The sequence below is a fragment of the Megascapheus bottae genome, chromosome 20, assembly GCF_031878675.1.
Source record: "Megascapheus bottae isolate mThoBot1 chromosome 20, mThoBot2.hap1, whole genome shotgun sequence".
NCBI lineage: Eukaryota > Metazoa > Chordata > Mammalia > Rodentia > Geomyidae > Megascapheus > Megascapheus bottae.
Genome location: NC_143528.1, coordinates 19,481,703 through 19,508,441, shown reverse-complemented (window position 1 = coordinate 19,508,441; position 26,739 = coordinate 19,481,703). Strand labels below are relative to the sequence as shown.

Below are 26,739 nucleotides of genomic sequence, written 5' to 3'. Positions count from 1 at the left end.
GGTTTCTAATGCAAGCACATTTAGACAGCCAATGTTACAACACATTATCTGTTGAGAAGCAGTGGACTCAACCCCAAAAGTACCCTTTTCCACCCCATTACCACCGAAACGGAATGCTCTCATAATAAAAAAAAGATAAATATGGACTTGAAAGCACTTTTGTTTTGGGAAACTATATATTTGATTGCATTTTTATGAAACTTTTGATTGTATTTTTATGAAACTCAGTCCCTCTGTACCCATAAATAACTTTTTCAACATTCTTGTGTTATTTTAAAATTAAGAATTTGTTTAAAAACTTAAGTGCTACATAGTTTCAAGATATTTCAAAGGTCAAACAAACACAAAGCTTCTAAGTACCATCTGTAGTTAAATTTGAAACAAAGCACATTTCTTAGGTTTGCAAAATTGAATGAAAGCAGTACCACCGGGCTGAATGCCTGTCGAGACTGAGAACTCCACTAGAATTAAGTTGTACTTGGACTAGTATATTCATACGTCAAAGAAACCAAATGAAATGCTTTAAAAAAGCACATGCTGACTCTAAAGGTATCTATTTTCCTAGTGAGACAAATTCAATCTTTTTGAAAATGCATCCTGAGAATAAGAAATGAATATTCTTTGGGGTGCTAAACTGCTTTTCATAGGAGTATCATTTTCAATTTAAAATTTGTTGAGTTGCTTGTTCATTACCTTTGCTTCATTATGCCACTGGTATACCCAGACGTTTCTCTGTAATCCCCACTATTTTCTGGTTTATGCTTTTCTTTCGGTGGAGTAGGGAAAGTTAAAATGAGTGTCCCTGTCTTGATTAGTGACACCATGTTCAACAGAAGGAAGCAGAGCTCTTTGAGGTAATATAGCTGATTTTAGGATAAGAATTGGGAATACAAGCAAATGAGCCTGAAGCATCTTGTAGTGGTAGAAGGAGAATCTCACAGGGATGGGAAAATGCCCAAAAGACCCCTCAGTCAGGAGATGCCCAAAGCCTAAGTTGGAGGAGTCTGAGCTACAAGGTAATTGTAGGAATATAACCCAAAGTCTAAATAAATACTCCTGAACAAGATGAACAAATGATTGCCTTTATGACAATGGAGAATAGACAACTATCCCTTATGTAAAAGTCCAGAATTAATGTGGGAACTCTGCAAGGTAAAAGGATGTAACTGTCAGACTTCTCACATGTGAGCTCTGTAGATCTGTGTGCTCATTAAGGAAAAGGGAAGGAAAGACACCTGGTCAGTAGTGAAGCCAATCAAATACTACCTCATGCAGGTGATCAAAGATGTGGAAGTCATATATCCTGTGGACACTATGTCTTGGATTATTATATGATGAGAATGGCACTTTCCCTCTCTCGTTTTCCTGTCTCTAGCCTGCAACCTCAGTTTAATTAAAAGAAAATTATCTGAGAAATCTCAGTGGCAAATTTCAGAAGGATTTGACACAGCATACTTAAAAACTGTCAAGGTCATCCAAAACAAGGAAAGGAAACTGTCACAGCTAAGAGGAACCGAAGGAAACTTGGTGAGTAATGTAATATGACTGGACAGGATCCCAACACAGAAAGAAGGACACTAGTTTAAAACAAAGAAAAGCTGGGTTTGGGTGGCTAACACCTGAAATCCTTGATATTTAAGAGGCTGAGATATGAGGACTGATGTGTGAAACCAACCTGAGAAGAAAAACCCCAACTCTCCAATTAGCCAGTAAAATGCTGCACAGATGTGACTCAGGTGACAATTTAATTTCATCATAAATTTGTCTGACTGAATTGACTCTGTTTACATTTCTGTGGAAGTCACAAGCTCATTTTTATGAAAACTCTTTAGATGTGTTCCCAAATCTTCCAACCAAGTGACAAGCCCTACCTTAGTTTCCTGGGTACCATTGCATTATGATGGCGATTGAACCTTAAAACTTGCTTTGCAGAGACAGACACCTGTAAATTCAGCCATAACTATGCAATTCTCTCCCCGAAATGGTCTTATTTTTTCTTTGGAGATTATTCACTGTATCGGATATCCTAAGACTTGATGTCTTTAATGAGAAAATACAAAAAGATTTCAGCATCCAGACAACACAAATTTACATGACCAACAAATGAATGTTTTCAGATCCTGAGCTTGATTATTTTTGTTTCTAATAGGACAGATTTTGCTGAAATAAGCTTATAGATCTCTTCTTTATCCATACCCTTTCTCTTTTTTACTCCTTTCCAAAATACACACACACACACACACACACACACACACACACACCCTTACAAGTGTCCATTTGACCGTTAACTCACACATCAGCTTTAGATCACCAAGAGTTTTTTGTTGTTGTTGTTTTTGAGGGAAATGGACTCAGACTGATTTCTCCTTTATTCTCAGTACTTTACAAGTAATAGTACCAATGTTTTCAATGGCTACAGTGTTCCCTAGGAGTATACCAGTTGAACAGGAAAAAAAATATATCTGGAAGTTTATTATTGTTCCACGAATATATTTTCCACCACCTTTGGAAGGTCAACAAAAGGGATACTGTCAAGCAGACAGAGCTGCACAAAATGTTAACATTTGTTCCCAGGAGCTCAGAGGCATATTTAAGGGAAGAAAGACATTCCATGCCTCTCCAGAGATTTCCTCCCTTCAACTGAATTATACCAACATGTTCACACCACTGTGGTAGAGACTGTGTAGGAATCTAAAATGTAGTCTCCTGTTTGCCAATGCTTAAATACCACAGCTACAAAAGTTCATGTTTGAATCCAAGTTCTCTTTCAAATGCGGTAGGAAAAACAGGGGGAGAAAATGCCTGTGCACGTGAAGTTACAGGAGATGTTCTGGAAATAAGGAAGGTCCTTGTGTGACAGCTTCTGTGCTCATACAACAAAGCCTCAAAGTTGCCAGAAGTCACCTGGCTTTGGATTAGATTTCAAACACAGGCTCACTGATATTCATGAAACCTTGGGCAAACATGGGTCAAGTTTCGAGCAAGGCCAGGGTAGAATACTTCTTTCATGTGGAACCTGTGTGAAACTCAGTGGTTTTGGCTAGGCTTCACCTTGAGTTTCACACTCGAACCATCCAAAATTTCAAAGTGAAATTATGGGGCAAATAGAAACAGGGTGGAGAATGGGGTACAAGTAGGACCAATTCAATGGCTTCTCAGGAAATAGGATGGCAGGCTAGCATCTCCCAAACAGATTTCTTCCTGGTACCACGTAATTTTGCAACCAAATTTATATTGTCTTTAGAGAGATATTTGTAGCTGATACTATTTGGTAAGCCCAGTAAAGGGGAGCATCCGAGACCTTTCCAAGATCCTGAGAAGCACAAAAGCACTTTACTTAAAATAACTGGGGCTGTAAAAAGTTGACCATGCACAGAAATGCGATAAATGAATCTACTCCTTATAAAGAAGGCAAGTAGCAATGAATTGTCCAGGTTTGAGAAACAAAAATTATATTAAACATCTCTCTCTTTTCCTACTATGATTCCAAAGACTAATGTTCATATCACATGTATTCCTCATGAGGGTTGGAGGGGAGGAGAGGATCCATGACAGAGGATTCTCCTTAGCTCCACCCCTTTGGTGTGGCCACTTGCTGCCTCTCTAACTAGGTGCAGGTTGTAGAGAGTAGACTGTGATCGCTCTAGTCCTCTGCTAGGATGGGCTCGTTGTGTTCCTCACAGTCACAGAATGTTCAGGGATGGTCACCCCTGGCTGTGAGTATCAGACTGTTCATATTGGGCTGAAGATAACCTGAGCTTAGGATAGGAGGGAGAAGAGAAACCAACACAGTGTAGCAACACACTGGGTCTTTCTTTAAATTAAGGACTACTTAACAGAGATTGATTGACAAGTAATGAACCTTTTTGTCCATTTTAGGAAATATATTATTTTTCATTATTAACACATAGAAAAATTTTCACTAGTAGACTTTTGGCTACTGAAGAGTTTTTTTTTATGGCCTTGAAAAATTTCCTTTTTTTTTTTTTCTTTTAACTTTTTCTTCTTGCTTGTTTGTTTTCTATTTTCTTTTGCTACTCAGAAGATCACCATATGTTTAAATGTGTGTTTTCCTCTGAAATGTGGTCTATGATACCATTAACATTGTTTGGAAAAAGGAATCATTAAACTCCAAGGGTTCTAGTGCTCATGTTTTTAAAAGCAACAATTAGGTCCCAAGCCAAATGGCAATTTTGAGGAAGCTGGACACTCAAGTGGAGGTTAATAGAATTGGATTCTAGTGCAGTTTTTTGCCTGCCTGCCTACAGAGTGTGTGTGTGTGTGTGTGTGTGTGTGTGTGTGTGTGTGTATTTGTGTCCATATAGAGTTGTCCTTCTTTTGCTTGAGATTGGAGCTCTACTACTTGAGCCACAGTTCCATTTCTAACTGCTTGGTTGTTAATTAGAGATAAGAGTTTCATGAACATCCTTGCCCAGGCTGCCTTCAAATGGTGATACTCAGATCTCAGCCTCTTGCTTAGCTAGGATTACAGGCATGAGCTGTTGCCTGCTTCAAACATCTGCTTTGGAGAGGAGCATTCGATTTGTTGGAGTGTCTACACACTGAAAGAACTTTGCCAGAAAACTGTTCTCTTTCTCTTGGGGGTTCCTTTAAGAATAAAATCTAAGATATACCAGTGAGGAAAATAAAATCCCAATAAGTTACTTGAAGAAAACACTATCAAAGCACCACCCACAGGCACGTGAATGTGTGCACACATGCACGCATACACACACACACACACACACACACACACACACACACATACACTTTTTACTAAACCTAGTAAACACAAAGTAAATGTTATGCTTGAAGTTAAAGTCCACAGATCAAAGTACTTTGTGAAGTGTCCAGTGCAAGTATATAAGGAGAAAAGGGATGACTCAGAAAACGACCCCAAATAATTTTGGTGGATCCCCTAATATAGTCTAAGGATATATGACAACAACAACCAGAAACATAACTTTGCTAATTCCACACTTGCACGAACTAGACAAGGATGAAAGACATCAATGTTTGCAGTCACTTAGTTGACCGGAGAGAATCATTACTAATATATTTTCTTCACCCAGGTGATTGAATCTCTTTCCTGCTTTTTTTTTTTAATGCCCCCAGAAAGTTAAAAATAAGACAGCAGTCTAAACAACAAAATTATAATGTCTGACAGTGTGTCCTCCTGTTGTGGTAATCAGGCTTAATAAGAGCTCCTACCCAACATTAAACTAGCTACAGCCAGGTCTGTCTCACAGACAACTTTAGGCAAAGTTTAAAATTAGAGCCATACAAATGCTCGTATGCTGTTGCTGGCTCTTGGAACCCAGTATTTTTCTCTGGGAGTTTCTCCTAACCTCCCTTTATTTTTATACTAAAGAAGTTCCTTTGAAAACAAGGGTCAGAACATATCAGAAAACAATTCAGTGAGCCAAGAATGAAAACCTTACCTGCTGGCAGCTGAGCTTCACAGTTGATCTACACAGAGGAAGCAGGAGTTGGTGGCCTTTTACACGTAGAGAGTGTTTATTTAGCCCTTTTAAAAAGGTCTTGAACTCCAGAGGTTTGAGATTAAGTCCAATCCAAGTGTCTGAAGGGGAAAAGAAGAGGGCAGAAGAGAAGGCAAATGAGCCAGAGAGAAGAATCCCAGCTGTTGGGTGGCGCTTCTGTTCTGGGAGCTTTGGAGCTATTTCCAGAATTCACAGAGCACGGGTTGAAAATACCGCCCTCCCCACCTCTCCCCACCCCCACTGGGGGGGGGAACAACATAAACCAGGAAACCCACAACAACTCAGTTCATTGTACAAACATTCATGTAAATTTTGAAGGCCACTGCTAGTCCTATTGAAAACACACACACACACACACACACACACACACACACACACACACACACACTCTTCTTTATTCTTAAAGAAACACAATACCTTGCTACATTACAATTTTCAAAGCCATATACCTGATCTGTTGAAAAATCAGATGCTACAGCTTATGAAGAGGGAGATTTGTTTTCTTCAAATTGTTGCTTTCTTATGTGGGTTTTGAAACTACATTTTTGATCTCTTAGGAAGAGATATAAGTTTGTTATCCTATTCTTCTGAGGACTGAAGACAAATGGTTTCTTTCTAGCATGTAATGAAATTTCTAGTTTCATCAAGTATGCTATTTTGGAAAGCTACAGGGGTGAGCTGTTGACATTTCTTATCTACTGGCAGAGGCCAGCAGACCATTCACTGACATGTCACAGACAGACGCTGATGTCCTCGGCTGTTATTTCCCAGCCGAATGAAGAAATAATTCAGATTGGAGCCAACATTGATTGGCAAACTCTGAACTTTTATTCTGTTTCTAGAACTAGCTACTAAGATACAGATGTTGCATTCATTCATTTGTTCACAGAATCTCTCTGAGGCAAGTGCTTCTGTACTCCCTCTGTTCCAGAGAAGACAGTGATGGACAGAATAAATGATGTCCTGGCCTGCAGTCGTACAGCATACACATGCAGTAAGAATAAATAAAAACAGAATTTGTGACATTTTCCAGTCCTCAGATCCTGCCAGCTCAAGGCTGAGATCGCACTGGTGTCATATGCTTCTATTGTACTACTAAAAAGGAGAAGTAGCAGTTACCTGAAAGGAAATCAATCCTTCAATAGTTTTACTTTTTCTGTGTATGCTGGTCCCAGGGCTTGAAATCAGAGTCTGGGTGCTGTTCCTGAATATTTTTTGGTTTTTTATTTATTTTTTTCATTTTTTGCTCAAGGCTGGTACTCTACCACTTAAACCACGGTTTCATTTCCAGCCTTTATGGTGGTTAAATGGAAGTAAGAGTCTCATAGATTTTTTTTTCCTGCGCAGGTTGACTTTGAACGGTGATCCTTAAAGCTTAGCTTCCAGAGTAGCTAGAATTACAGGAGGGTGCCTGGTCCCTTGAATGATTTTCTAAAAGATTTATGCCAGTCATATGAATCGTTTTTCCTCTCTGCCAATCCTAATTTAGTACAAAATGTCCATATTTTCATAGCTCATATTATGAGGAATAATTCCTAATGCTTATGTAAAGTCCAATTCTTTATATCAAGACACTAGGACTTGTTATAGAAAATAATAAAGATCAGAGATGACATAAAAGGGGGAAATCTCATGTGACTACTTTAAGTATTATATTATTCTTCATCTTAGTACCACTTTACATTAAGCCTGCAGATATTTCAGTTAAATCAAAGAACTACAATTTAGGTTTGAAATTGTTAATCAGGATTTTATCAAAAGTTAACTTTATCAAAACTTCCTCAGCCATATACAATATTGTAGAATATAAACTATAGAAAAATTACTGTAGGGGGGCAGGGATTTTGGCCTAGTGGTAGAGTGCTTGCCTAGCATGCACGGATACCTGGGTTCGATTCCCGGTACCACATACATAGAAAAAAGCCAGAAGTGGTGCTGAGGCTCAAGTGGTAGGGCTCTAGCCTTGAGAAAGTCCTAGGACAGTGCTCAGGCCCTGAGCCCAAACCCAAGACTGGCAAAAAAAAAAAAAGAAAGAAAGAAAGAAAAAGAAAAATTACTGTAGAATAATGTTTTTTTTTTAAAGTAGTTACCCACTATTATGTCTTAAATACCTACCAATTTAAAATAAGATACTTGTTTTACTTGATGAATGGTGACTCTGACATAAGTCTGGAAATCTATTCTCAATTAGACAAGTTAGAATTTTTTTGTTTGCCTCCCTGTAATATTACACAAAACAAAAGAAAAACATGTAAAAATTGGCATTCCTTGAGAAACTTTGGATATTAAAGAAACAAAGATCAACTATGCGACTCCTAAATTAATGATCACTTTAATTCCAGACTGGCTGCTCACCACAGAAATCCTGAGGGAAGCCTACAAAATTGCAAAAAGCCAGCGCTGGAGCCTGCTAGCTGTTTCCATTCAGAATGAGTCCTGCTAGGCACTGGTGACACACTTCTAGCTACTCATAAAGCTCATATTGAGGTTCTAGGCTGGACTGGACAGAAAAACCGGAGAAACTCTGTGGAAAAACAAACAAACAAACAGCAACAACAACAATAACAAAAACCAAGCAACAAAAAACTGAGTTGGAGTGCCTGGTGCGCTGGCTCAGGCCTACAATCGTAGCTACTCTGGAGGCTGAGATCTGAGGATCAAGGTTCAAAGGCCGGGACACAAAAGAACCTGAGACTCTTATCTCCAATTAGGCTGTAGAAAATGGGAAGTGGGGCTTGGCTCAAGGGTGGGACAATAACCTTGAGCTGTAGAGCTCAGGGACAGTGCCCAGGCCAAGTTCAAGCCCCATGACCCACAAAACAAACAAACAAACAAACAAAAACTTGAGTTAGAGGCATTTTTCAAGTGGTAGAGTTAGCAGCTGAACAAGCCAGCCAAGCAAGCTCAAGGCTTTGAGGTCAAAATCCAAAACAAATAAGGAAATAAACCCTGCCCTGCACATTTCCCACTAAAGTCTCCTCCTTTTCTCCCAAGGATCCTAGTATCCATTCAAGCACAGGCAGCTTTCAAGCACAACAGCTCTGATGTCACAAAGAGTGTGAGTTGGATGTTCTGCAGATTTTTTAAGTGTTAGAGGACAATAAATTCTTTTGCTTCCACTTGCTTCGTTGTTTACACTTAACCAAGGTCTTTCCAAATGCCACTAATAGTTTTGAATCTTTTTTTGTTTCTATGTTTTCTCTCCTCCCTTCTTTTTCTTTTATGAACAAATAAATAAACTGGAAAGAACTCAAGGTATCATGTTGGAGTGAGCTCCTTAGGTTGGTGAAACATTAGAGAGGCATAAGTGAAGTTAACAATGCCTGTGTACGGTTTATCTAAAAGATACACAGACAATGCTTGAGTAAACTTGGCTGTCCATCTAGCATGTGATCCAAGTTAGTGTAATAATCACTTTTTAAAATTTAAAAAATTTTATTGTCAGGGTGAGGTACAGAGGGGTTACAGTTAGATATGTAAGGTAGTGAATACGTCTCTCATTTGGACTTTGTTACCCCTGCCACGTTTTTCTCCCTCTTTCCCTCCCTGCACCCCCTACCAAGTTGTCAAGTTCATTTCCAACATATTGTCTTGCTACATTGGTTCACCCTTTTGTCTTTTGTCTCATCATTTTGTTGTTTGCCTTCCCTTCCCTAATTCAAATAAATGTATATGCAATATACACCATGTACCAAAATCAGATACAGTGACAACAAGGGATAATACTTAGTGGGGGAGAAAGAAATAACATCACATAGTACATTATAAACAACAACCACAAAGCAAACTTATTGTATCCATATCCTGGAGTTCATTTCACTTAGCATCATTTTATATGTGTCATATGTACGTAGCTACTGAGCTATTGTGATCCTCTGCTAGGAAAATCCTAGGCGCATACTAATTATTATAAACGAGGGGAACCATGGAGTCTGTTACTTTTGTTCTGGCTGTCCAAAACGACAGTAGCTACATGCAGTTATTGAGGGTCTAAAACATGCCTAGTGGGAGATGTTTACATAAATAGCGAATGCATACTGGATTGCATCACATTTATTCTATATTGATTACATATTCACATGCTAATATTTTGTACATCTGGGGTTTAAGTAATGTTTTCTTCAAATTTATTTTACCTGTCCTTTTGCTTCCTAAACTGTCACTACTAGGAATTTTAATAGTTACATGTGTTTCTCATTGTGTTTCCTTTTCTCTCCCTCCCTCCCTCCCTCCCTCCCTCCCTCCCTCCCTCCCTCCCTCCCTCCTTTCTTCCTTCTTTCCTTCCTTACTTTCTCTCTCTCTCTCTTTCTTCCTTTCTTTCTTTCTTTCTTTCTTTCTTTCTTTCTTTCTTTCTTTCTTTCTTTGTCTTTTTAAAAATTTCTTGAGATTACACTCTAGGTCTTACATTGCTAGGCAGCTGATCTATCACGTGAGCCATGCCTTTTCTTGAGTCTTTCTCCACTTTACTGATTTTTCAGATAGAGTCTCACTTGTTTTTTTAAACCGGGGCCAGCCTTGAATCACAATCCAACTACCTTCGTGACCCATATAGTTGTGACTATAAGCACAACCACAATTCCTCAGTAATAGGGGCCGGGTGTTTGGCCTAGTGGTAAGAGTACTTGCCTAGCATGCATGAAGACCCAGGTTTGACTCCTTGGTACCACATACATAGAAAAAGCTGGAAGTGGTGCTGTGGCTCAAGTGGCAGAGTGCTAGCCTTGAGAAAAACCCAAGGACACTGTTCAGGCCCTGAGTTCAAGCCCCACGACTAGCAACAACAAACAAACAAACAAAACCTCAGTAATAAAGACTATCTCTAAAATGTTTTATTTCATCAGTCTTACAGACAGCTGGGTCATTCCAATGTGTAAGCAAGCATGGAGAGATTTGTGGATAGTAAAGCCCAACAGAAAACAACCATTTGTCCCTCTGAGGGGCAGATTCTATGCCTCCTCTGCATCTGGGGTTATTAGAATAATTACATCCAGAACTTTTTGTTGAGATGAGGTGTCACTAACTTTTTACCTGGGATGGCATTTAGTACAGTTCTCTTGGTCTCTGTCTCCTAAGTATCTGAGATTATAGTCACAAGCCACTATACTCAGGCTTCTTCTGTTATTCTGTATTGTACCTCTGTTTCACCCTTTAAAAAATACACATACTTGTCAAATAATTCCTCACATTATCAAGAGATTCCAGAGCGTTTCATAAGATGGTGCCCTACAATGCTTATTCAAAGTCAATCCTCACTGAAAGAAGTATCTGGGTTCTATATCAGTGACATCTAAAACATACAATTCAGAGGCTCCAGCCTCTGGTTTATTCCCTAGTGCTGAGACCAAAACCAAAAACTACCTGCCAATTCTGTATGTTGGGAAGCCTCTGTAGTTTCATTTCTTTCCCGAAAAAAGAAAATGTGCTGCTCCTGGAGCTTGAACTCAGGAACTTGCATTCTCACTTGCCTTTTTTTACTCACAGATGGCATTCTACAACTTAAGCCACATCTCCAGTTCAATCCTTTTGCTGAATAATTGGAGATATTGTCTAGTTGTCTTTTCTTCTGAATTTGAACTAAGATCTTCAAATCTTACTACTTAGATCCTCCTGAATAGGTAGGGTAACAGGCTTAAACCACCAACCCTCAACCCTCAGCTTCAAACTTTTAGAGAATTGTAATAGTTCAAAGCAGTCTGGAGCCAGGATGCTAGGCCTAGATGTTGGTTCTGTTGCTTACATCTGACTTTGGCCCATTTATCCTCTTCTTGCCTCAGGTTCCTCCTCTGTAATAGGTTCCATCTTTGTGAGTTGTTATGATGATTAAAAACTTGTTAACTGGGCCAAAATAAAGCCTGTCATTTCACCATGCTTTATTCATGTTAGATAACAACAATATATTTGAATAATATGTAGATTTTCAAATATAGCTAAGTTAGGAATTAATTACACATACCACAATGACTCGAATGCACACAAACACACACATATGTGGATATATGTATATATTTGTATTTGAGACTTTCTGAATGCTGCATATTTTTTCCCAGGAGAACTCAGAATTCTCCATTGATTCATCATCGTTTCCTATAATTCCAGAGGATCTCAGTAGGAAGGAAGGGGATGTTGTTTTCCCATGAATATTGTTTTCAAGAGTATATTTTTTTTCCTCCCAAAGTCCTTTGAAAAGTGAATTGTGCTGTAAATGTTTGAAATCTTTTGTAGCCCATGTCAGTTCAGCAGCATTGTCTAATCTTCCAGGAGAACAATGCGTCATTCTCCCAATGAAAACGTTTTAATGCTGAAGGACAGGCAGCAGAACTGCCTGAAAGCCCAGGCAGGAGTTTCAAAGATGTACTGGATAGGTAATAAGTCAGTCCCACAGGATGGAGATTACTGAAAGCAGATAACTCTGGTTAAAGGAAAGGGTGGACCACTGAGATCAGACATGCAAAATGAGGCAGACAACTATTTTTTTTAATTTTTTATTGTAATTAGTAAAAGGGTTACATGATATTTGCCAGATAGAAGGTGCATTAATTCACATACATTGATACCCTGTCTTGGGTACCATGTCTTGGTACCCATTACCCTCCCCCCCACACCCCCCACCCGTCTTGGTTTTCCCCCCTTCCCTATCAAATTTCAAATAACCAAGTACAACTAAATTCAATATATCAGATAACAAAGTGAGATACTGTAACAATATGAGATGACCAAGGGACAGCAAAGGAGATGAGAGACAACATAGTACATTAAGGACAACAATCGTTCGTTATATGGCTTTTGTTTCAATATCCTGGAGGTCCTTTCAATTAGCTTCATACTATATGGCCTTATGTATCAGGATTTTGCTCTATTGCAGATCTCTGCTGATAGAGCCCAAGGTTTCTACTGATTATGACAAATGAGGGAAACCATTGAGTCTGGCTTACTTCACTAAATATGATTTTTTCTAAGTCTTTCCATTTCCTTACAAATGGGGCAATGTCATTCTTTCTGACAGCAGCATAGAATTCCATTGTGTACAAATACCACAACTTGTTGATCCACTCTTCAATTGAGGGACATCTAGGTTGGTTCCATATCTTTGCTATGGTGAATAGTGCTTCAATGAACATTGTTGTGCTAGTGGATTTAGTATGCCCTAGTTTCTGGATGGTTGGGTAAATGCCAAGTAGTGGAATTGCTGGGTCATAGGGGAGTTGTATGTTTAGCCTTTTAAGGCACTGCCACACTGCTTTCCATAGTGGTTGAACGAGTTTGCACTCCCACCAACAGTGTAGTAGTGATCCCTCCTGGCCACATCCCCTCCAGCATCTGTTATTATTCATTTTCCTGATCCTGGCCATTCTAACTGGAGTGAGGTGGAATCTTAGAGTTGTTTTGATTTGCATTTCTTTTATGACCAGAGATGTTGAGCATTTCTTCATGTGTCTATAGGCCATTTTTGTTTCTTCTTCAGAGAAGACTCTCTTTAAGTCTTTGGCCCATTTTTTAATGGGATGGTTGTTACTTTGGAGGTTAGTTTTGGAGTGATTCAATTTTTTGAGTTGTTGATATATTTTAGATATGAGGCCTTTATCCATTGTTTGGTTGGTGAAGATCTTCTCCCACTCTGTAGGCTTCCTATTTAATTTACTAGCTATGTCCTTTGCCATACAAAAGCTCCGCAGTTTAATGCAGTCCCACTTATCCAGCCTTTCTCTGATTTGTTGTGATTCTTGGTCCTTATTAAGAAAGTTTCGACCTGAGGCAGACAACTATTATGAAACAAGAATCCTTGTATACTTGCTTGCTTCAACCATATTCAGAAAGCAAATCACACACAAGGACTAAGGATAGTTGGTAGCATCATGCACTAAGCACCTACCAGGTTATCCTTGGGATATCCTTGGGATAACCTGGTGTCATTGTATGTGACCAGAATCACAAATGTGCTGAGTGGAGAAGCCAAAGACCAGAGCTCAGAGGCTCCAGCGGAACTAGAATATCAATGCTAGATACCCTCAAACATCTATGTGCCTTTTTTTTTGTACCAGTCCTGCTGCTTGAACTCAAGGCCTGTGCACTGTCCTTGGTTTTTTCTCAAGACTAGTGCTTTACCAGTTGGGCCACAGCACTTCTTCTGGCTTTTCCTATGTATATGATACCGAGGAATTGAACCTGGGCCTTCCTACATGCTAGGTAAGCACTCTACCATTTGGCCACACTCCTGGCCCACATCTATGTTTTTATCTGAGCTCATAGACATTATATTTGATGTACCCATAATTTCATCTACTAGTGTAATCACTTGAAAGTTGCCAAATCATATGTCTGGTTACTTCTACTGTTCAGTTTTTGACAGTAATCTTTTAGAGAATGGTTTTCCCCACGTTTAAAGTAATGACATCTAAGACTAGACTTTACCAAGGAAGGTAAAAACCTTCAGTGGAATGTCTACCTGTTATCAAAAATTCCAGTAGCTATGTAGAAAAAACTGGGTAGATGTTTGTTAAAACTCAACTTTCTAGTTAAAACATCATGGTTTTTAAACCCATTACCTGAATTCTCTATGCATTTCAAAAGTATCTCTGCTATTTAAAGAACTATGACTTACCCTTTTGAAGAGGGAAAACAAGAGAAGGGGGAAGAAAATGGGGACAAAAACATGAGAAGGGGCATCACTGTATGTGAAGTAATGCACTCTCTATCTGGTGAATATAACTGTAACCCTTCTATTAATTACAATAAAAAAATTTTAAAAAAAGGATCTCAAAAAACACACATCTGTGATTTACCCTTTCTTGGAATTTATATTCTATTTGAGTTGAACATGTACAAAAGTTGCTGCTAAATAGAACATAGAATATAAGGAAAGCCCTCTATGACGGCCTACGTATGGCCCAGCTGGACTAGTGCCTCCCAATATCATCAGCCCATTTCCAGTAAGTACTTTCTAGTTCCACTTCTTGCAGTTTTTGTGGCCTTCTGTTAATCTCTGGAATGTTCCACATTCAAGGCCTCAGTGAGTGGAAGGCCCTGGAATTGGAAGCCTCTGCCTCTCCCACTCAGCACTTAATGGGCCGCATCCTTCGTCCTTTAGTTGGTATATCCTTCCTCAGGAAGGTCTTTCTTCACCCACCCTCCTACGTCAAGTTTTCTCCATTTAACTCTTACAGAATCACACTCTTCCAACTCAGGCACCTTTGCTGGAACCATGGGTTGATTAGTGTGTTTCTCCTCCCCTGCCTTGGAGCTAGCTCCTCTTTTTCTCTCCCATGGATTCCCTGCACAGGTACTGTAATTGTGTCTGACCTAGTGCGATTGCCCTCTATGGGTTTGTTGAATGTCTCAGTGATTAAGTAAATCCCTCAGGCATTAAGCAACATGCAAGGACATTTTCTTTCAGGTATTTATCAGAACTTTTGAAATAGGAAATTATGTTATTGTGAAAATAACAACAAAAATAAACCTGTATGTTCTCATCAAGTAATTGATTCCAACCAAGATGATTCTCTGAAGTTTATTGCTTTATAGCTACATATTTGGTTCAAATAAAAATTGTCTTAGGAGGCATGCCACTGGTTTTCCTTTGAGGATCTAATAAATTCTGTTATCTTAATCATTTGCATTTACCTTTTGAAGTAGTTATGAAACAAACCATGTTCTGTGCATACACAGACAAACAGAAACAAACACACACACACGCACACACACACACACACACACACACACACACACACACACACACACACACACAATGTTTCCAGGCCTTTTATTAACACTGTGTGCTACTGTGTGGTTAATAATACATTTCTTCTGACTAGTCTTGGTAAGGAAATTATATGCTGATCTATGTATTGCTAGCCAGTGGCTAAACTTAGTTCTCTGTAAACTGTATCTGATGCTGTTTATGTGACAGTTTATGCACAGATCACCAGGCACGCATGAAGCATCACATCAACAAGACTTCTAACAATGCCCTGGTCAACATCATTCTCATTGTGTGAAACCCTTTCTCCTGTTCATATTGTGCATTAGTTACTGGCATACTAGGATGCAATCGTATTTCCTGGCAAAGGCTCAAGTCATTCCAACCAAAGAGGAAAGAAGAATCTAGGAAACCTGGGAAGATTCTGGCTCAAAATCAAGAAGGAAAAAGAAAGAAGGAACTATGGATATACTCTGCTATGTGCATAGTACAAACTTGCTCAGAAACAAATGTAGGCTAGACATATGAAGAGGCCCCATGTTGCCTGTCTTTTAATCTATAACCTTCTTACATGTTTGCATGGCGTGCTGCTATGCTGGGCCACAGATCTACCTGCATCCCACTGCTAAATTCGGTCCCCTCAGTTCTCAGGTGGTCAGCTGATGTCTGGGTGCTAAGATTCCTGTACCTGTCACTTCTGGATATGCTTCACCTTCTAGGAAATGGGCCCACAGCTACTTTCATGTGTACCATGACACACAGAGGTCAGGGTGGAAACATTTCAGCCAGCAACAACAGCCTCCTAAAATTAGCAACAACAACCACACCAATAAAGGAAATACCAAAAGGAAGGAGGTATTGGGGGAATCATGTTAAGAAGTAGGCATTGGTGCCTTTATTTTCAATTTTCTGTTTAAACAGAGGCATAGATATGATCTGTGTTCAGACCCTCTTATCTAAGCTAGACTGTGCTAGACAGGGTATCACCTGCCTGCAAAGATGTCTGCCATATAATCCAGGCAAGGAGATGGAGGTTGACTTCCTAATCAGAGAAGGCAAAAATGGGAACCATTTCTTAGTTACCTTCCCCAGTTTGTTTGTAGTTTGTTCTTCTGAACAAATCACAAACACAGTGCATTCTTCACTTACACAGCACCACAAAACTTTCTCAACCTTTTTGGATCTTTGTACCATCTACTGTTGTCATTATTTACTAAATCAAGGCGCCATCCTGGGAGACACAGGCTAAGATAGAGACCAAAAGGCAAATCCATTCTGGGCTTGTTTAAGGCAAATCCATTTTCTCATCTGGTTAGTTAAATGGCTGAACTGAGGGAGTCTGTTCCTTCAAACAATTAAACACAATCATCTAAAACCAACTCTCTTATGTTAGGTTGGCTGAAAGACAGCAGGAAACTATTAGGCCTGCCATTACAATATCATGTGAAATAATAGTTTCAGTTGTTCTGAAAGAACTTCTGGATATCAACAACCAGCTCTTACAATCATTGTGGCATTAGGTTTCAGGCCTATTATTATTTCTGAATGGAGTCAAAATCACCAGGAAAAAATAGAGCCAACATGCTTGATGTCATAGGAGATGTGTTAAAAGTATTTAGTTTTAAATAGAGCAAAGTAGTTAATTCTCCTAAAACTAACATTTAATAACCACCAATATCAAGAGAAATAAGAGCATAGCAAAAATCTAAAGGAAATACAAAACAGGAACCCAGTGTTTATCCTGTTCTCAGTGTCTACTGCCAGGTCATTGTTCAGAAAACTTTGAGCAGGGTCACTCAATGCAGTTAACAGAGCTTTTAAGATCTAAACTGAAAGATGTCAATTGTCTTTGTTACAGAAAAGGTGATTTTGAAAGATAAGACTAGCGATATGTTGACTTCGTACATTAAAAGTACCCTTAAGAATACCACCTACAATTTTCTTAAAACAGTAAATGCTATCAGTCATAATTAAAGATTAGGTATGTGAAATTAGAAGCTTAGATTTTTTTTTCCAAGCCAGGTGTGGTGGCTCACACCATCTGTAATCCTGTCTACTCAGGAGGCTGAGATCTGAGGATCAAGGTACAAAGCCAGTCTGGGCACAAATGGACCTGAGACTCTTATCTCCAAATAACCTCTAGAAAACAGAAGTGGGGTTTGGCTCAAGACTAGGAGGGTAGCCTTGAGCTGAAGAGCTCAGGGATAGTACCCTGGCGAGTTCAAGCCACATGACCCACAAAAAAAAAAATCCGGAACTAAGTAAAGTTTTGGACTTATGTAAAATTATATATTATGTATATTTTAATATGTAACTATGATATAGTTACATACACAGCACAACAAAAGAATTATTATGAGCTTTCTTGTTTCATAGTTTCTAGCTAATAGTTTAAGCAAAAAAAACTAATATAAATCATAACACATGTGATGTTAAACTTATAAATGTCTCATCTTTTACCCATAGATGCTGAGAATTGCACTAGAGTACACAGTGCCATCAAATCTGATTCAGCTGTTTCTAATTGGCATAGCGATTCCAATAGTCTTGGGCTTCAGCTTTCTTAGCAGTACAATATGAACTATAGAAGCACTTGGGTTTGTGGATGTGAAATTCTTAAACTAATTCCTGACATAAGTATTGGTTAATGCTATCAGTCAGTTGTCATCATCATCAGCAGCAGCAGCATTTCAATGCCCAATACTCTGTAGCTAAACATGTGGGCATTCTGCATAAGCAATTCTAAATTAAACTTCTGGTTCTGTCCTTACTAGTCCCTAGTTTGAGGCATAATCTCTTGAACTTCAGTGAGGATTTATCATTCATTGCCTGAGAGCATTTTGAAAAATAGTTTGAAGAATATAATACCTAGGAAACTACACTAGGAACACATCCATCATCAGATAATAACTTTTAAATTTTTACATAGAAAATTATTTGAAAATATAACTGATTTTCAAACTTGATATACTTTTACTTGCTGATGGGGAAAATAAAATGGATTACAAACATGTAGATGTGGATTTTCTTTTTATCCTAGTTGGGTTTTTTTTGTTAGTTTTTTTTTTTTTTTTTGGATCTCTGCCTGGAGGCTGTCCCTGAGCTCTTTAGCTCAAGGCTACCACCCTACCCTTGAGTCAAGCCCCACTTCCCATTTTCTAGAGGTTAATTGGAGATAAGTCTCAGGTCTTTTTATGTCCAGGCTAGCTTTGAATCTTGGTCCTCAGATCTCAGCCTCCTGATTGGCTAGGATTACAGGTGTGAGCCACTGAGCCCAACTTATCCGAGTGGTTTGTTTTGAGAGCTCACATTCAGAGTTTTATGTTCTCATATATATATATATATATATATATATATATATATATATATATATATATACACACATATATGTATACATACCACACACACACACACACACACACACACACACACACACACACACACACCATCTTAACCTTAAAGAAGAATTAAAGGTATTGTCTAACAACTGGATTAAGAAAATTCTCATCCACACTATAGTTGCTTTAATTGTCTCCTTAAAGCAATGACCTTATCATCGTGTCATGTGCTAAGCAGAAGGTGGAAGTTGGAAGATAATGGCACTAAAAGAAGTAACTGGAGTGAACAGGAAAAGAATTGACTTTGCCCTGTAAGACTCTCTCTTTCCCTAAACAGGTGAGTGGAATCAATTTCTTTTGCTTGGGAGCTGCCTTGATAGACTGGTTCTTCAAAGCCTAGTGAGTTCCTTGCTCACAATGGCAAGCTCATTTAAGTGTCAGATGATAGCTTCAATGGAGTAGCAAATGGAAACTTCTGGAGAAAACTGAAAAGGAACACAGTGGTCAGAGAAGATGAGATGTGCAAAAATTTTTAGAGAATGGAATTAGCAGGGTAAGAAATGAATAGAGAAAGACAACAAATTGGAGCTTTGAAGTTCAAAAAGTAGCACAAGTTAATTGAAGTGTAACCCGACACTTGAGTGGAATAAAATGATCTCAGGATCAACTAGTTATCAAGGGAGAATAAAATGGTATGTAATAATTGGGGCGGGGGGAAAGGACTCAAGAAATGAGATAATTCTGAGACAACTGAATTGAACAATTGTCAAGCCCGCTTAATCAAATTCTACTGAAAAGAGAGAGACTTGCACAATTCATTGACTATCATTTTATTGGGGGCATATTACTCTGTCAATTTTGAAGTTATACCTTCCAAAGAATCCTAACAGCAAAGACAGATAAAAAGACTAAATTTGGCAAGTGTGGTGGGTCACGCCTGTAATCCTAGCTACTCAGGAGGCTGAGATTTGAGGATCATGGTTCAAAGTCAGCCGAGGCACAAAAAGACCATGAAACTCTTATCTTGAATTAATCATTAGAAAACAACAAATGGGGCTGTGACTCCAGTGGTAGGGCAGTAACCTTGAGCTCAAGAGCTCAGGGACAGTGCCTAGGCCTAGCGTGTAAGCCCCAAGACCCACCAAAAAAAAAAAAAGGAGACTAAATTCTCATTGTGTTGTGTGGTAAGAGAAGGAGTAATTGGAAGGGTTATAACAAATAATACCTATCACAGAAGCCAATCCAGCTGCAGCTCTCTCATCTTGTAATGTGAACTTTGTGTTCATGTTACTGATTAAGATCTATCTACTTGGCCTCTTTTTAAAAGACTTGTACACTTCTGAACACACCACAAGCTTTAGATCAGACCTCTACTCCACATTCTATTGGGAGTAACCAGAAAGTTATTGGAAAATTCAGGTAGAAACAAACACCACGGACCTACAAACTTCAGAACATAAGCTGGGGAATACAGACTTCAGGGGTTATGGAACTCGCCTGGCTAAAGACTCTTGTTATTCTTTGGGGTGTTGGAATTGCTGATTAGTTCCAGGCTAGGGCATCTTTGTTGTGATGTTTCTACTCACTTTCTTAACAGAATAATTATCTCCCCCTCTCTCTAACTCACAAAAATCAGCTTAAGGTGTTATTTGAAGTCTGCTTCTGTACTACATTAATCTGAACAATAAGTATCTCCAGTTTTCAGAGGAAATGGGTCTGCCTTCTTTATTCTTCTTAAAAACTAAAAACCCTTAAGAGCATGACTTACAATTGTCTTAAAATAGTGAATGATATTGGTCATAAGTGAAGGACAGGTATGTGAGATTAAGAACCTGAGAATTTTTCAGAACTGAAATTATGGAAAAATAAAGTTCTGGTAATATACTTCTAACTAGTCCTACAGAAAACTCATTTTAGGTTCCTGTAGGAGTTATTTAAAACAAAATTATAATAATGCCTTTATTGACCAAATTGTAGCTTAGCAAATTAATTGTAGATTATATTGATATATACTATTACATAATACAATTACATATAATATCAAATATAATGTTATTTATTAAATGGTATCTATGGTACATTTTCAAATAATGAGATATATTTTATAAGGAATTATATAAGTAAAATGTTAATGAATAAATTTTATTCCACTTTCTTTTCTTCTTTTCTTAAAAAATATAAATTGCAATGTGCTTTCAGAATCTATTTTTTATAATGTAATCCATTTAAGAGAGAAGTCATAATATTTACACTTCACATTGTCTTGATTTTCAATGAAATTTTTTTGCGCTCATATTATAAGTATTGAAAACTCATTGGAAGCTTGCTTCATAATTTTGCTAAACTGGCTCCATGGTCATTTTCCGTTTTCTTAGTGCATTTAGAAATGCCCTTTGACCTTGAACTTTCTTTCTACACGTTAAATAAACACTTGCAACATTTTAAAAGTGAGTGCTTTAAGTGATTCTACCCCTGGCTGCCTTTGCGTTTGAGAGTTCCTTGAAAAACCAGGTTCCTACCATACTTACTGGCTTATGAATAGTGTTTGCTAATATCTAGACTGAGGAGGTGTCTCTAATTTCATAGCTTTCAAGGAGGCAGGAGATTTAGCGTTTCATTTCTGATTACAGTTATCTCTATTCACTGCTTCAGTGGTTATGTTAACTTATCCAAAGAGAAACTAGTGCTGGGGTGAGATGCAATACTCTCAAATAATGAAGAAAGTAAGCCAGACCATTAACACATACTGATTATCATCCATACTCACACAAAGACACATTATAACTAAAACATTCCTAATTCTCACTTACATGATTCCCACTGTAGTTCTACAAGTCAAATAAAGGTATCTTGTCAATCCATCTGTTGGCTATGTTCTAATAGCTTCCCCTAACCAGATGAGGGCTAGCAAATGTAGGGATGATTACAAGCTGCCTGGGTAGCTGTGGAACTCTAGCACTGAAATTGTCTCTTCAAGGTAGACCTGTGGGACAATGCCCAGGCCTAGAGTTCAAGCTTCCTCCCCCCCCCCCAAAGAAGCCAAGAAAATTTCTACATGTGTTTTATTCCATGTATTTGGATAACTAGTAGAACTGGCCTGTTGATGTTAAAAAAAAAAAAAGACTTCATTAGAGTCCAGCTAAAGATTGCCTGTTTACATTTCCCTAGAATCAACCACATTCTTCATAACTTGGCATTTACTATACTTCCTGCATAAGTAGAAAGAAGTTCCAACTTTTGGTACTTAGTTATTCTATTCCACAGTGTCTGTCCTCTGAAAAATTTGAACGTGGAATTAAATATCATGAGCAAGAGAAAGAAATGTAAAATTTTGATGAGCTTTCAGGAGCCTAACAATGTAATGGTGATTATTAAATTGTCTTTTTCATTAGCAACTTAAAAGGTTTCTCTAAGTACTAATTCTGAAAAACATGCTAATTCTAATATAAATTAAAAGCTAATCATTTAAGGTAGAAGGAGCACATTTTTTGTCACATGCCATGTTTTATTAAATTACATATGTAAATGATTCACTTACAGGAAATATGGGAAACATGTATATAGTAAATATTTAAGAAAAATTATTCAGATTTTGTTTATACAGACTCATGACTTGGGCCAATGAATCCTCATACACAAAGTATAAGTAAACCCAACTAGTAATTAAGTTTTGTGAATGCAAGGAGCTCTGTGTATTTATGTAGTACAGTTCTAGATTCCTAGATAAAACTTACCTTATGCCAATGGATAAATAAGGTGAACCAGATCAATACAAGTGTTATGTGGAATGAATGGTGAATGCCTTATGGAGGTGTGGAATTGTTATTTTTCCTTACTCTATTTTATTTATTTTGTTGTATTTTGGTGGTAGGGGTGGAAGTCATGGCCTGACGGTCTAGGGTTCAGTGAGCTTTATCACTGAGACACAGAACCAACCCCTTTTGTTATTTTCACCTTGATAAATGAACTCTTTGACCATGCAGGTTAGACCTTAATTGAGAAATGGGACTGATCAAAGTTAGTGCTCATGTTTGCTGCCCATCATACGAGGTATTTTCTGAGTGTGTGGAGAAAGTAAGATAGTTTCCTCCCCAGAACACAGCCCTCAGTGTTTCCTTCTCTAGATCAGAGTGCTACAATCCCCAAAAGGAAATTGTTCAACAAAGGACAAAGCCACAAGACTGTTGATTCTTTTCCAACTCCAGCTGAACTGTATTTGGTTCCAAAGTAGAGTTAATCACTCCTAATCCAGAAGTAAAACCATCTTTGCTGATAAACACACACCATTGCCACTGAGCAAAGAAGATCAAGTTGGCAGTGACCGGTTTTCCAATATCTGTACCTCTGAATGCATCTTGCACATTAAAGAAAATGCAACATTTAAGAATAAATGGAAATTGATAAGATATTTACATTTGGATTATTTGAATCTTTTTTGGTACCTATTGCTTAGTTTTGTAACATCATAACTACATGGGTAAACATGAATGGAACCCCACAACTTTCCTTTGATCCTCATTTTGATGGATCTCCTTATTTGAAAAGTCTCAGAACTTTAAGTGGATTTAGAAAGCTTGATTAAACAAAGAGAAATTACACTCATGAAAAATAATATTAACATTTAGATTCTTTCCCCATACCATATATTGCGCTATTTCTACCTAACAATTTCTATCTAAAAATTTCTATCTAAAAATAATTGTTCCCACAGATCCCACAAGAAAAACTAGACTGAGAACTATCAAATGAGAGTTATTACATTTTCTTTTGGCTGACAGGAAGAGCAAAGAGTTAGGAATCTCACTGATTCAAGTTTGAATTCCACTTTCCTCACATATATGACCCTGTGCAAGCTGGGTCTGTTTCCTCTTCTGTAAAAGGAGAATAATACCCTCATCTGAGTGCTTTTGTGACTACTCAATGGGAGGCATTTAAAGAATTTGGCATGCTGCCTGACACCTTATGCATCCAATGAATGGTAGCCTGCCTTATTGTTATTTGTGAGAATACATACTGTTATTTTACATTCCTAACTCAGCCAGCAGATCACAAACGTTCAATACTTTGGGTTATGAAAACAAATTTTAGTTTAGCTCAAGAAAAACAACTAGACAGGCAATACACTGGGGAATAATCATATGCATCTTAAGGATTTTTTAAAAGCATAATTAATGGAAGTTCTTCTGAATTAAGAGAGATTAGAGATATATAATAGATTAGATATAGTTATCTTCTACATTCTAGCCTAATAGAGTTCATATAATATATATTTTCCACTCAAAGAATAATTGATATTTGTGCACTGTAATCCAGTTGTGATCAGAAGACAAGCAAATGGGTTGAGTTGATATGTTCTCCCAGAAATTTAAGAATAAACTGATCATTAAAAGGTCAGAGGGTTTTATAGTAAACATCTTCACTGTGGAAATATATTTTATTTTGTTTTATGTAAAGTTTTTTAAAAATATCTGAGCCTACTCAAGCTTCATTTTGTGAAAATTTCTATGTAATTTCATTTATCCTAGAAGCTATATAATTTGGTTTGACAACACAGTGATTACTTAACCAGAGCCAGTTATGTGCCAGTCATGAACTGCTTCATATGATAGAATTTTCATCTGGATGTATCTTCATCCAAATGTCTGCTCCCAAATATAGATGCTGTGGTATTCAAGAAAATAATATTTTGGCTTTCTCCTGCCTTTCTTCTCTGAGAATAAAAGAACATTCAGCCCTTTTTGTAAAGTAGGCCACAGGGATTCATATGAGAAGCACTTATATGAGAAAAGAACTATCTCTGAAGACACAGGACAAGAGAAAAGTGGATGGGGAAGCTTTGCTGTTTCTCCCTTAATAGCTACGTACCATGCTGTTAGGTCTGCCTGAGTCTGTGCATGAATCTGCATGTAGATTTCCCTCCACCTGCCTCCCTGTTTTCCATGCAGGAACTCCCAGTCCAGCACCTGCATACCCTGATGGCTGGTACACCTGGGTAGTGGCTTCCCATGGTAGTGGACCATGGGAAGTTCCCAGATGCTGAGGTCACATCCTCATCAGCCACACCTATTTTTTTGGCCTACTGGCACTTAACTCCTGCCCAACCTTGTATTGGCACCTTCCGGCTGTATGCAAGGCCGGCAGCCAGCATTTCAGAAATAAACTCTGTTCTTCTGCCTGAAGATCACGTGGTGGCTTCCTTACCTAATTAGAACCTAACACATACCTCTCTGGCCAATTGTATTTCTCCCTGACTCTCTACTTCCTCACCAAACTTAGAATAGAAATGCATGCACAGTTTTTCAGTTTATTTTGGATCTTCATTTCCTTGGAAAGCCCCCTCGTTATGTAAATTTTATAACAAATAAATTTGCATGCTTTCCTCTTGTCAATCTATATTTTATTATTAGTGTGTTCGCCAAGAATCTAGCACTATAGAAGAAAAGAGATCTCTACACAGACCATGGTTAAAAGACCATGGAGGGGCCAAAGTCTGCCTGGACTTCAGTCTCCAGTTCTGCAAATGCCTTCTTAGTCTGTCCTTCCTCTTCTGCACAACTGTAGGGTCTGAATGCATTATTAGAGGAGCCTTGTCTTGACAACACAAATGTTGTCTTCTTTACATCCCCAGTCATTGCTTTTCCCATTAAAAAAAAAAAAAAAAAACTCCAATACTTCTTCTTCTTCTTCCTTCTCCTCTTCTTCCTCCTCTTCCACTTCTTTTTGAAAAATTATAACTACTTAACATGGTACTGGCTGCGGTGCTGGCATTAAAAACAGGTGTTGTTCCCATTTATCCTGTTTCTATCCTGTTTATAGTGTAATCATATTACTCTATCCTAATGGTGGGCAGTCAGGAGTGAATTCTGCCATCTCTGAGAAGGGAAGAGACTTACAGAGAAGCCTGGGACCATATTACCATTCTATAAGTCATAAATTACAGGCCTGGAAATGAATGTCAAGTTCATGTGACTGCAGAGACCTTGTGTTTACCCCAAAACATACTAGGCTTGACTATCAGCATTGTTCCTCTCTACATTCCAGAAGCACAAACCTGCTGCTAGCATTCTTCCATGCCCGGAGCACCTGCACAGGGGTCTCTTCCTATCACAGGCCTGTGCTCACCCTTGTCTGAAATGGACTGGGTAAGACTAACTACGCTAACTCCATGCCTTCTGTTCTGGTTTGTTCACTTTTTCTTTGGCCTGGGGACTGTGATTCTCAGCTTCCCTTGTCCCCAGTGACTGACATGTCCCCAAGAGCAGCAATTCTGACTAGTTACCACTGACCCAACACAGCCGGGGAAGTGGGAGCCTCAGCTCTTGTCTTCTCATGAACTCTCTTCTATACTAAGAACAATACTATCGCTAACATTTCTGGAATACTTTTACATGTCAAACCCTGCTCTGCACAATTAGAACACATAATTCATTTAATCTACACAAGACTCCTTAACATAATTCATCATTTGATTTCTTAGGGATGTCTTATACAAACTAATTTTGCAATATAAACTTCAGTGGAAAAAACACTTTGTTCATTATCAAACTACAAAGTAACTGGAATAGTCAGGCATTAGTGGCCTATGCCAATAATCCTAGCTATGTAGGATATTGGCTCAAAGCTGGCCTGTGCATGAAAGTCCATTAGATTCTTATCTCCAATTAACTACCAATAAAGCCTGTGGTGGGGCTATGGCTTAAGTGACTGATTTAGTGAACTGCAAGTAAGCAATACAACATTAGTAATTATGATCACATGGTTGTATGTTAGCTCTTCAGAACTTACTGTTTTATAACTGATTATTCATATTTTTTGACCATTATCTTCCCATTTTCACAACTCCTCAGCCCCTCACAGCTATCCTACTATTTCTGTAAATTCTATGTTTAGATTCCACTGATAATCGCCCTGATTTTTCTTCTCTTCACAGTTCTTCCCTTTCTCTTCCTCTCTCCTTTGCTTTCCACTTTGCTCCTTTCCTTTCTTTCCTAGTATTGCCCCATATATGTGTCCCAGTCTGGACTTAAATTCCTTGTCCTCCTGCCTCAGCCTTGCAATGCTGACATTATAGGCATATGCCGCCATATCTGGCTTCCTCGGCTTGTTTTGCTTATCATAATGTTCTCAAAGTTCATCTATGTCATTGAAAACAACTGGACTTAACTGCTTTTTAAAAAGGCCAAGTACAGTTCTATTGTTTTGAACA

The 26,739-nt window shown here is 38.3% G+C and overlaps 1 protein-coding gene across 31 annotated transcripts in view; it reads right to left on the bottom strand.

The window, feature by feature from the left end:
- Positions 1–26,739, bottom strand: part of Sorbs2 (sorbin and SH3 domain containing 2) — a 293,671-nt gene that overhangs the window by 157,792 nt on the left and 109,140 nt on the right. For all 31 annotated transcript variants that reach the window (XM_090354066.1, XM_090354065.1, XM_090354064.1 and 28 more), the window contains one exon: positions 5,442–5,581. The gene's annotated coding sequence lies outside the window, so the exon portion shown is untranslated. The remainder of the gene's footprint in view (positions 1–5,441; positions 5,582–26,739) is intronic.